This window comes from Oncorhynchus nerka, linkage group LG24 (genome assembly GCF_034236695.1).
Source record: "Oncorhynchus nerka isolate Pitt River linkage group LG24, Oner_Uvic_2.0, whole genome shotgun sequence".
In the NCBI taxonomy this organism is placed as follows: domain Eukaryota; kingdom Metazoa; phylum Chordata; class Actinopteri; order Salmoniformes; family Salmonidae; genus Oncorhynchus; species Oncorhynchus nerka.
Window position 1 is genome coordinate 16,049,052 of NC_088419.1, and position 12,178 is coordinate 16,061,229.

The following is a 12,178-nucleotide window of genomic DNA, read 5'->3' on the forward strand; positions in this document are numbered from 1 at the left end:
TTAGTGATGCAAATGAGTGATGCGAACCATAGACACTATTAATATTGATAAGACTGACTTTCTTTCAGTGTTGAGAGATCTTTAGACATAGCCCAAATATAACTTCCAAAATGAGCAAAGTGGAAAGCCTATATGAATAATATAAGATCCCTTGCTGAACTTTAAAACCAACCGATATATGGAATCACAGGACACAAACTCTGGCTCAAACACATCATTGAGCATGATCAAATACTTGTACATGGAATGCTATCAAAACTACCCTCCTATTTCAAATATTATTTTTCATTTCTGATCTGACTGTAATCCTAACCTGTTTATGGATCTCCAAGGGATGCAAAGTACATATTACTGTAACATAGAGCACTACTCAAATGAAGGGCTGATGTATGCTGCTGGTCACCTTAACACGGCACGTTTAGTGGCTGTGATGTCTTGCCTTGTTAAGAACAAATTCTCTCCTGTGTAGAACGACATTGAGATAAATGTACTCTGGTTGACAGGTCACTAGGGAATCACTCGGGGAGAAATACATTTCACATTTTCTACAACACCCTTAGAGGTATTCAGGCTTCAGAGCAGCAAAGGGTAACATCACGTCAGTAGGTAGCTAGTTTAAGTGTGAACGATTTGGAGGATATGGGCTGTTCTAGACTAATGAAATAATTGGGACATAAGTATGTGACTGTGTATAGTGTGCAGCTTTCTTTATTTTTCATAAGTTTTTGTAACTTTTCCGTTCATAAGCACCTCTTTAATTATTTAGTGTGGGCGTCAAAAAGCAAGGAGGACCAAGACACTCTTCTTGTAATTAAAATGCCTTCATTGGGGTGGAATGTCCAATGGAACAAAATATTTACAACTTTTCAGCATGTCTATCTTTTGTCCAGGAGTAATGCAATGATTGAAAAAACAGCATGGCTTGTCATGGGAACAAACTACAGAACAAACAGTATTTCAACCATGACTGGTGAGGGAGTGGCTACTCACAACATATTATGGTCATCGGTGGACAATTATCAAAGGCAATATAATTTCCAGATAGAAATGAAATACATATGAATATTAAAATGTAGACTCAGCTAAATGAGTTTGCCATGAGCAGCACCGCAGATATTGAGATGAGCGAGATGCAAGACTTCACTCTCACACAGTCACACACAGTATCTGCCCATGGGCACGGGTTCGCTTCATGCTGTTCACAGATTGGTATCCACGACACCGAAACAGCAGAGAAGTTGAGCCTCACGCTTCAACGCTCTTAGTTGTTGTGGAAATTAACCCACTATACTGTTTACGTTTAAATCACTGAGTCTACTTTTAAAGCTGGAATCCTTAATCAGTGGAACAGCAGAATACGCAGAATCCGCGTGATTGAACAGCAGAATACGCAGAATACACGTGATTGAACAGCAGAATACGCAGAATACGCGTGATTGAACAGCAGAATACGCAGAATACGCGTGATTGAACAGCAGAATACGCAGAATACGCGTGATTGAACAGCAGAATACTGATTGAACAGCAGAATATGCAGAATACGCGTGATTGAACAGCAGAATACGTGTGATTGAACAGCAGAATACGCAGAATACGCGTGATTGAACAGCAGAATACGCAGAATACGTGTGATTGAACAGCAGAAAATGTTCTGTACAGGAGACTGAAAAGATTTGGTATGGGTCCCCAGATCCTCAAAATGTTATACAGCTGCACCATCGAGAGCATCCTGACCGGTTACATCACCGCCTGTTCTGGCAACTGCTCAGCATCCGACAGAGGGTAGTGCGTATGGCCAGTACATCACTTAGGCCAAGTTTCCTGCCATCCAGGACCTATATACTAGACGGTGTCAGAGGAAGGCCCAGACAATGGTAAAAGACTCCAGTCACCAAAGTCATTGACTGTCCTCTCTGCTACCGCACTGCAAGTGGTACAGGAGAGCCAAGTCTAGGTCCAAAAGGCTCCTTAACAGCTTCTATCCCCAAGCCATAAGGCCAGCATGTCAATACTTCTTACAAAAGACGTAGTGATGAAGTCAATCTCTCCTCTACTTTGAGCCATGAGAGACTGACGTGCAGCTAACATATTATTAATGTTAGCTCTCCGTTTACATTTAATAAGGACCAGCTGTGCTGCCCTGTTCTAAGCCAATTGTAATTTTCCTAAATCTCTCTCTGTGTTGTTAAGTCAGAGCAGCGCTTTATTATGGACAGACTTCTCTCCATCTTAGCTACTGTTGCATCAACATGTTTTGACCATGACAGTTTACAATCCATGGTTACTCAAAGCAGTTTAGTCACCTCAACTTGCTCAATTTCCACATTATTCATTACAATATTTACTTGAGGTTTAGGGATTAGTGAATGACTTGTCCTAAATACAATGCTTTTAGTTTTGGAAATATTTAGTACATACTTACTATATTACTTGATAACCATTCTGAAAATGACTGCAGCTCTTTGTTACGTGTTGCAGTAATTTAATTCGCTGTTGTAGCTGACGTGTAAAGTCTTGAGTCATCTGCGTACATACACACCGGCCAGAGACATGTCAATAGTAAAGACTGAAAAAAGTAAGGGGCCTAGACAGCTGCCCTGAATTATGCTTGAGAGGCTTCCATTAAAGAACACCCTCTTTATTCTGTTGGACAGGTAACTCTTTATCCACAATATAGCAGGGGGTGTAAAGCCATAAAACATACGTTTATCCAGCAGCAGACTATGCTCGATAATGTCAAAAACCGTACTGAAGTCTAACAAAACAGCTCCTACAATATTTTTATGATCAATTTCTCTCATCTGATCATCAGTAATTTGTGTAAGTGCCATACATGTTGAATGAGCTTCCTTATCAGCATGCTGAAAGTCTGTTGTCAATTTGTTTACTGTAAAAAAAATAATGTATCTGGTCAAACACAATTTTTTCAAAAAGTTTACTAAGGGTTGGTTACAGCCTGATTGGTAGGCTATTTGAGCCAGTAAAGGGGGCTGTACTATTCTTGGGGTAGTGAGTAGTTAAATTACTTTTTCTTCCCTGCAGGACTGAGGGCACACACTTTTTTGGCTTAGATTGAAGACAAACAATGACAAGCCACCAAGGTCTGACAACTTGGATGGAAAATTACTGAGGATAATAGCGGACGATATTGCCACTCCTATTCGCTATTATCCTCAGTAATTTTCCATCTAGGTTGTCAGACCCAGGTGGCTTGTTATTGTTGATAGACAATCAGTGGCGATTTTAGCATGATTATCTTGGTGAGGCAAACTCAAATAATGGGGGGATATACATTAACTGGACTATAACGGTGAAAAACGGTGCCCACAAACTGTTAGGGCCTACATAAAGCTGTCCCAGCACCTTACCACTGCTACACCTGGCTATCAGTGGAGCCTTGTATGGCAGTGAAACAGGTAATTAAAATAAAATCAAATGTATTTATATAGCCCTTCTTACATCAGCTGATATCTCAAAGTGCTGTACAGAAATTCAGCCTAAAACCCCAAGCAGCAAGCAATGCAGGTGTAGAAGCACGGTGGCTAGGAAAAACTCCCTAGAAAGGCCAAAACCTAGGAAGAAACCTAGAGGAACCAGGCTATGAGGGGTGGCCAGTCCTCTTCTGGATGTGCCGGGTGGAGATTATAACAGAACATGGCCAAGATGTTCAAATGTTCATAAATTACCAGCATGGTCAAATAATAGTAATCACAGTAGTTGTCGAGGGTGCAACAAGTCAGCACCTCAGGAGTAAATGTCAGTTGGCTTTTCATAGCTGATCATTAAGAGTATCTCTATCGCTCCTGCTGTCTCTAGAGAGTTGAAACCAGCAGGTCTGGGACAGGTGGCACGTCCGGTGAACAGGTCAGGGTTCCAAAGCCGCAGGCAGAACAGTTGAAACTGGAGCAGCAGCATGACAAGGTGGACTGGGGACAGCAAGGAGTCATCATGCCAGGTAGTCCTGAGGCATGGTCCTAGGGCTCAGGTCCTCCGAGAGAGAGAGAGAGAAAGAAAGAAAGAAAGAAAGAAAGAAAGAAAGAAAGAAAGAAAGAAAGAAAGAAAGAAAGAAAGAAAGAAAGAAAGAAAGAAAGAAAGAAAGAAAGAGAGAATTAGAGAGAGCATACTTAAATTCACACAGGACTCTGGCAAAGACAGGAGAAGTACTCCAGATATAACAGACTGACCCTAGCCCCCCCGACACATAAACTACTGCAGCATAAATACTGGAGGCTGAGACAGGAGGGGTCAGGAGACACTGTGGCCCCATCCCAATGATACCCCCTAGACAGGGCCAAACAGGCAGGATATAACCCCACGCACTTTGCCAAAGCACAGCCCCCACACCACTAGAGGGATATCTTCAACCAGCAACTTACCATTCTGAGACAAGGTTGAGTATAGCCCACAAAGATCTCCGTTACGGCACAACCCAAGGGGCGGCGCCAACCCAGACAGGAAGATCACGTCAGTGACTCAACACACTCAAGTAACGCACCCCTCCTAGGGACGGCATGGAAGAGCACCAGTAAGCCAGTGACTCAGCCCCTGTAATAGGGTTAGAGGCAGAGAATCCCAGTGGAGAGAGGGGAACCGGCCAGGCAGAGATAGCATAGCAAGGGCGGTTCGTTGCTCCAGAGCCTTTCCATTCACCTTCACACTCCTGGGCCAGGCTACACTCAATCATATGACCTACTGAAGAGATGAGTTAGGAAGCCAGTGTAAGGAGGCTAGCACTGGAGTAATATGATCAAATATTTGGTTCTAGTCAGGATTCTATCAGCCGTATTTAGCACTAACTGAAGTTTATTTAGTGCTTTATCCGGGTAGCCGGAACGTGGAGCATTGCAGTAGTCTAACCTAGAAGTAACAAAAGCATGGATTAATTTTTCTGCATCATTTTTGGACAGAAAGTTTCTGATTTCTGCAATGTTATGTAGATGGAAAAAAGCTGTCCTTGAAACAGTCTTCATATGTTCGTCAAAAGAGAGATCAGGGTCCAGAGTAACGCTGAGGTCCTTCACAGTTTTATTTGAGACGACTGTTCAACCATCAAGATTAATTGTCAGATTCAACAGAAGATCTCTTTGTTTCTTGGGACCTAGAACAAGCATCTCTGTTTTGTCCAAGTTTAAAAGTAGAACGTTTGCAGCCATCCACTTCCTTATGTCTGAAACACAGGCATCTAGCGAGGGCAATTTTAGGGCTTCACCATGTTTCATTGAAATGTACAGCTGTGTGTCATCCGCATAGCAGTGAAAATTAACATGATGTTTCGATTGACATCCCCAAGAGGTAAAATATATAGTGAAAACAATAGTGGTCCTAAAACGGAACCTTGAGGAACACTGAAATGTACAGTTTATTTGTCAGAGGACAAACTATTCACAGAGACAAAAGGATATCTTTCCGACAGATAATATCTAAACCAGGCCAGAACTTGTCCGTGGAGACCAATTTGGGTTTCCAATCTCTCCAAAAGAATGTGGTGAACACTAAGGCCTAGGAGCATGAGGACAGATGCAGCGCCTCGGTCTGACGCCATTAAACGGTCATTAACCACCTTCACAAGTGCAGTCTCAGTGCTATGATGGGGTCTAAAACCAGACTGAAGCATTTCGTATACATTGTTTGTCTTCAGGAAGGCAGTGAGTTGCTGTACAACAGCTTTTTCTAAAGTTTTAGAGAGGAATAGAAAACTTGATATAGGCCGATAGTTTTTAAAATATTTTCTAGGTCAAGGTTTGGCTTTTTCAAGAGAGGCTTTATTACTGCCACTTTTAGTGAATTTGGTACACATCCGATGGATAGAGAGACGTTTATTATGTTCAACATAGAAGGGCCAAGCACAGGAAGCAGCTCTTTCAGTAGTTTAGTTGGAATAGGGTCCAGTATGCAGCTTGAAGGTTTGGAGGCCATGATTATTTTCATCACTGTGTCAAGAGATATAGTACTGTTACTGTAATTTAATGATGCCAATGTATTTTCATTAATTGAAAACCCTTAATCTATTTAATGAGAATTTGTAAGATTCTTGTTTGCATAAAATAAATGGAGACCAGTCTTTTCAATAATAGGTAACAGCATTTTTTCTCGGAGCGCGCTCCCACTTAACCAAGAGCAACAGTTTATATACAAAACATGACGTCATTTCATTGCTTAACAGAAACCCCTCCTCTCGACAGGGACAAAGTCAGGTGAAAAGTTCACTCTAACTTACTAACACACTCCCAGGTAACTTTTGACCCCTCAACATTATCAATCACCACTTAGCTGACAGTTCTAATTAACAGAAAACCTAGGAATGCACTCACTGTCTTATCTTAAACACCCCAGAGCTAAGTTTCGTCGGTTCAAACATAGGTTAACGACCTTATCTGTTTACACAGTCCACTTATTTCTTCCTAGTTGGAATGGTGTTCATTAACTTTAATTACTCCTTGTCTGTGTCACACAATCACATCGTATGAAGTCATATTGTTAATCAGATATAATAAAACAGTATAAGTATAAGTATAAGTTACTTAGTTACAGTTCCATTTAAAATTATTTGTTCAGTCATTTAATCATAATTTTCCCAACAAGTACTAAAACACTTGAGTGTCTCTCTTGATCCTAGGTCCTGGCAGAGTTGTGCAGACTCAGGACAACTGAGCTTTGGAGGAATACGCAGCCTCATATAAAAAACATTTCTGATATGGCTGACATGCTTTAACAAATGTGGTTTCTACTGACAATTGAGATGTACAAACTATGGCATAAGGGGACGATGAGCAGATATAAGGCAATCCATAATTTCGATTAAGACATTAATGAGCGAGCTAGGACGGACAAGGTCAATGTAACTATTTGTTCAGAGCTTTTGAAATGTACAGCGACAGAATTCAGAACATGGGCCGTTCTTACAGTATTCTCTCTGTACACCAAGTCAGAACCACAGGATAAATAAAGGGCCCATATAAGCAGATGAAATTAAACCTCTTACAATATTTGATGATGATATTTATCTAAAACAGGCTATAGGCTACATGTGCACCACCAAGTCAGAAAAGTAGTCTAAATTATGACGGGAAAAGGGACCAAATTATTAGGGTGAGGCACATGGGCTACTAACAGCTTACGACACAACATGCACTTAGTATTCCTTTCTTGGCTACAGTATGCATGTAAGTGGAGCAGCAGCAGGGCGGCAGGTAGCCTACTGGTTAGCGCTTTGGACTGGTAACCGAAAGGTTGCAAGATCAAATCCCCGAGCTGACAAGGTAAAAATAATCTGTTGTTCTGCCCCTGAACAAGGCAGTTAACCCAATGTTCCTAGGCCATCATTGAAAATAAGAATTTGTTCTTAACTTACTTGCCTAGTTAAATCAAATATAATATTATGCAGCAGCATACAATACATTTTTGGACTCACCTTGTTGTGCTTTTCTCACTTGAACAGGAAGGTGGCATGGAGGTCCTTCGTGGGCATCAAAGTCTGGCATTATCTGGATTTATGGTGCTTTCAAGACAACTGGGAACTCTGAAAAAAAACAAGGTCGAATCAGGACATTAGTGATCTTCAGGTCGGAGCACTAGAAAGAGGAATTCCAAGTCGAGAAAGAGGAATTCCAACCTATTTTCCCAGTCGGAGCTAGTTTTTTTCCACGGGTTCCCAGTTGTCTTGAATTCACTGAAATCTGGGATTTCCCAGTTCTGAGTTTCAAGTAGTTTTCAAAACTAATTATAAGCTTGAAAAAGAGACCCTTAAATCCAGACTTGGACCACACATCCACTCTACTGAATAGCAGGCTAGTGATTGCTTTGCTATGCTTGCAGTTAGACACTGATTCCTTCCAAACAACTTGTTGTTGAATTTGTGATATCCAACTTGTTTTGTAATGTTTATTTCCAATTGCCAATGAGCAGCGATACATTTTATCTAAAATCTCTCTTCATAATTTCTCTTCATATGACAAGGATGGAAAAGGATTTGCCAGTAGATTGTCAACTTGATTCATCATGATGACTGCTAGTTTGCTAGCTAAGATTATGAAAGTATTATGTTGACATGATCAGTCCAATCACAGCTACTGTAGATATAATGTGATTTGACATCAATTTATCTGTGGCCAATGACCTTGAACCTTCTTGGATGGGCACTTCTAATGCAACTCTATTGCAGCACCCAAGGGGCTTGAATTTTCGAGCTCTCCATGTAGATTTTGCGTTGACGTAGTGTCCCCATGAGTGACAGAACACTGAGCCAATCACGGCGCAGCTAGAGAACATTACCAACCCCTACGCTTAGTATTTTCCGCTGGCTGCCCCACCACCACAGAAAGCACTGAGTTAAGCTGAAACACACACATTTTGGAGCTGCCTTACTCAATAAAGAAAAAAAGAGACCATGTTTGTATGCAGCTTTATTAACTCAATGATTTATATATTTTTTTACATTGCTTGTGTGACGTAGAAGTCCGTCACTGGCCGCGGGCAGCATTTGGTTCTTTAACGCACACACATATTCATCACTCCTCCCTGCGCCATTATAAGATAAGTTAACAATGTGGGTCGACACACAAATTAACTTCTGTCTTGGTGCATGCATTTCACACTTGTCAATGTTCATATTTGAGAGATACAATAATTATTATACTTATCAATGTTGTGGATGAGCGCATTGTTTGTTTGTTCTGTTCCTCTCTCTCCATCTCTGTAGCTTCCGGGTATGCTGGAAAAGGACCCGAGCTAAGGGAATTGGGTTGGCTTTATAGTGCCTGTCCCAAATGGCTCATTAATGCATATGGGCATATTGAAAGATATTGTCAGTAGTGATGTAATGTTGTAAATGTTATGTTGTGATATTGTTTAAAACCGTGTCGCAATGTATATCCTTTAGTATGTTTAGTTCATGGAAAATGTAGGTTTGTATTGTTAATTGATTAATTAATTAGGGTTAATTGTTCTGAGGGGAGGGGCTAGCCCTACAAAAGGAGCCTCTCTTTCAGTTAGAGAGGGGGCATTTTTGGATTGAGCTGTGGATGGGGCAGCATTGTTTTTAAGCTGTCCCATAAGGTAGACGTTGATGGCAGTACTGTTGTTTTTTGTTCCGGAATCACTTGTAAATAAACACCTTTGCACAGAAGAACTTTTGCGGCTCCGCCATCTTTTTATTTTGATAGAGGTTAGGTTATCCAGTTTAGCCTTCTGGCCTACTCTACGTGACAGCTTGCAAACTGATATTTGACACATATTAATGCCAATTTAACATGCAAAACAGGCAAAGCTAAACAAGTGGGGCACTGAATAGACAACAATCAGTTTTTCACCTCTTACACACTCACTTTTCGGAAATCAAAATTACAATGCTTGTCTTTCATAATTTTCATCATATGGATGAACCAGGATGGGAGCAGTGTAGCTGTGTTTGAGGTCCCGGAACGCCCGGTCAGCAGCAGGGGACCACATGAATGGAACCTTGGGAGAAGTAAGTGCTGATAGGGGGGAAGCCAGGGTGCTGTAACCCCGGATAAAGCGGCGATAGAATTTGGCGAACCCCAGGAAATGTTGCAGCTGCACCCTGGACGAAGATTGAGGACAATCCACCACCGCTCACCTTCCCGGGATCCATCTGGACACTCCCAGCGGGGAGGATGTACCCCAGAAAGGGGATGGTGGAACGATGGAACTCACACTTTCCTGCCTTAACAAACAGCTGGTTCTCCAGGAGACATTGAAGAACCTGTCGGATGTGGAGCACATGTTCTTGGGGGGAGCGGGAGAAGACGAGGATGTCATCAATGTAGAGGAAGACGAACCGGTTCAACATGTCGCGGAAAACATCACTTACCAGAGCCTGGAACACAGCAGGGGCATTGGTGAGGTCAAATGGCATGACCAAATACTCGTAGTGGCCACTGGCCATGTTGAAGGCAGTCTTCCATTCATCCCCCCCCAGCGGGTAGTAATTCTTCTCCATTACGTCATATAGTCCCTGGTAGTCGATGCACGGGCGCAGAGTCTTGTCCTTCTTCTTAGCAAAGAAGAACCCTGCACCGGCGGGAGAGGACGAAGGACGTATAAATCCTGCAGCTAGGCAGGCCCCAATATAGGTGTCCTGACAACGAGTACAGTCGTCCACGTGGCAGGGTGGTGTTAGGTGTTAGTTTTCAGACCCTTTACTCAGTACTTTCTTGAAGCACCTTTGGCAGTAATTACAGCCTCGAATCTTCTTGGGTATGACTCTACAAGCTTGGCACACCTGTATTTGGGGAGTTTCTCCAATTCTTCTCTGCAGATCCTCTCAAGCTCTGTCAGGTTGGATGGGGAGCGTGGTACGGCAACTGCTCTGCCCACAACCGTAAGGCTCTCCAGAGGGTAGTGAGGTCTGCACAACGCATCACCGGGGGCAAACTACCTGCCCTCCAGGACACCTACACCACCCGATGTCACAGGAAGGCCAAAAAGATCATAGTGGATAACAACCACCCGAGCCACTGCCTGTTCACCCCGCTAACATCCAGAAGGTGAGGTCAGTGCAGGTGTATCAAAGCTGGGACCGAGAGACTGAAAAACAGCTTCTATCTCAAGGCCATCAGACTGTTAAACAGCCTCTATCTCAAGGCCATCAGACTGTTAAACAGCCATCACTAACATTGAGCGGCTGCTGCCAACATACTGACTCAAATCTCTAGCCACTTTAATAATTAAAAAATGGATGTAATGAATGTATCACTAGTCACTTTATATAGTGTTTACATACCCTACATTACTCATCTCATATGTATATACTGTACTCTATACCATCTACTGCATCTTGCCTATGCCGTTCGGCCATCGCTCATCCATATATTTGTATGTACATATTCTTATTCATTCCCTTACACTTGTGTGTATAAGGTAGCTGTTGTGAAATTGTTAGATTACTTGTTAGATATTACTGCACGGTCAGAACTAGAAGCACAAGCATTTCGCTACACTTGCATTAACATCTGCTAACCATGTGGATGTGAGCAATAAAATGTGATTTGATTTGAAGCCACTCCTGAGTTGTCTTGGCTGTGTACAGATGGTCCTTGTCCTGTTGAAAGGTGAACCTTAGCAGCAGGCTGAGGTCCTGAGTGCTCTGGAGCAGGTTTTCATCAAGGATCTCTCTGTACTTTGCTCAGTTTATCTTTTCCTTAATCCTGACTAGTCTCCCAGTTCCTGCCGATGAAAAACATCCCCACAGCATGAATCTGCCACCACCATAATTCACCGTAGGGATGGTGCCAGGTTTCTTCCAGATGTGATGCTTGGCATTCAGGCCAAAGAGTTTATTCTTGGTTTCATTAGACCAGATAATGTTGTTTCTCATTGTCTCATTGCCTTTTGGCAAACTCCAAGCGGGCTGTCATGTGCCTTTTACTGAGGAGTGGCTTCCGTCTGGCCACTCTACCATAAAGGCCTGATTGGTGGAGTGTTGCAGAGATGGTTTTCCTTCTGGAAGGTTCTCCCATCTCCACAGGGGAACTCTGGAGCTCTGTCAGAGTGACCATCAGGTTCTTGGTCACCTCCCTGACTTATGCCCTCTTCCCCTGACTGCTCAGTTTGGAATGGGCGGCCAGCTCTAGGAAGAGTCTTGGTGGTTCCAAACTTCTTCAACTTAAGAATGATGGAGGCCACTGTGTTCTTGGGGACCTTCAATGAGGCAGAAATATTTTGGTACCCTTCCCCAGATCTGTGCCTCGAAAGAATCCTATCTCGGAGCTCTACGGACAATTTCTTTGACCTCATAGCTTGGTTTTTGCTCTGATATGCAATGTCAACTGTGAGACCCTATGTAGACAGATGTGTGCCTTTCCAAACCATGTCCAATCAATTTAATTTACCACAGGAGGACACCAATCAATTTGTAAAAACATCTCAAGGATGATCAACAGAAACAGGATACACCTGAGCTCAACTTCGAGTCTCATAGCAAAGGATCTGAATACTTATGTAAATAAGTTTTTTATTTTTAATACATTTGCATTTACACTTTTTTTCACTTTGTCATTATGGGGTATTGTGTGTAGATTGATGAGGATTTGTTTTTATTTAATCCATTTTAGAATAAGGCTGTAATGTAACAAAATGTGGATGCAGACAAAAAAAACACACAAGGGCACTTATAAATACAACCAGTGCAACCACTGCATGAACAGTGCACGGAAACAGT

The 12,178-nt window shown here is 42.3% G+C and overlaps 1 long non-coding RNA gene across 1 annotated transcript; it reads right to left on the reverse strand.

Moving 5' to 3' along the window:
- Positions 1 to 692: 692 nt before the first annotated feature.
- Positions 693 to 8,741, reverse strand: LOC135564283 (uncharacterized). Its single transcript, XR_010460844.1, has 3 exons — positions 8,636 to 8,741; positions 7,412 to 7,519; positions 693 to 4,500 (listed from the first exon to the last, which is right to left on the reverse strand). It is a non-coding gene; the product is annotated as an uncharacterized LOC135564283 (long non-coding RNA).
- Between the last annotated feature and the right edge of the window lie 3,437 nt (positions 8,742 to 12,178).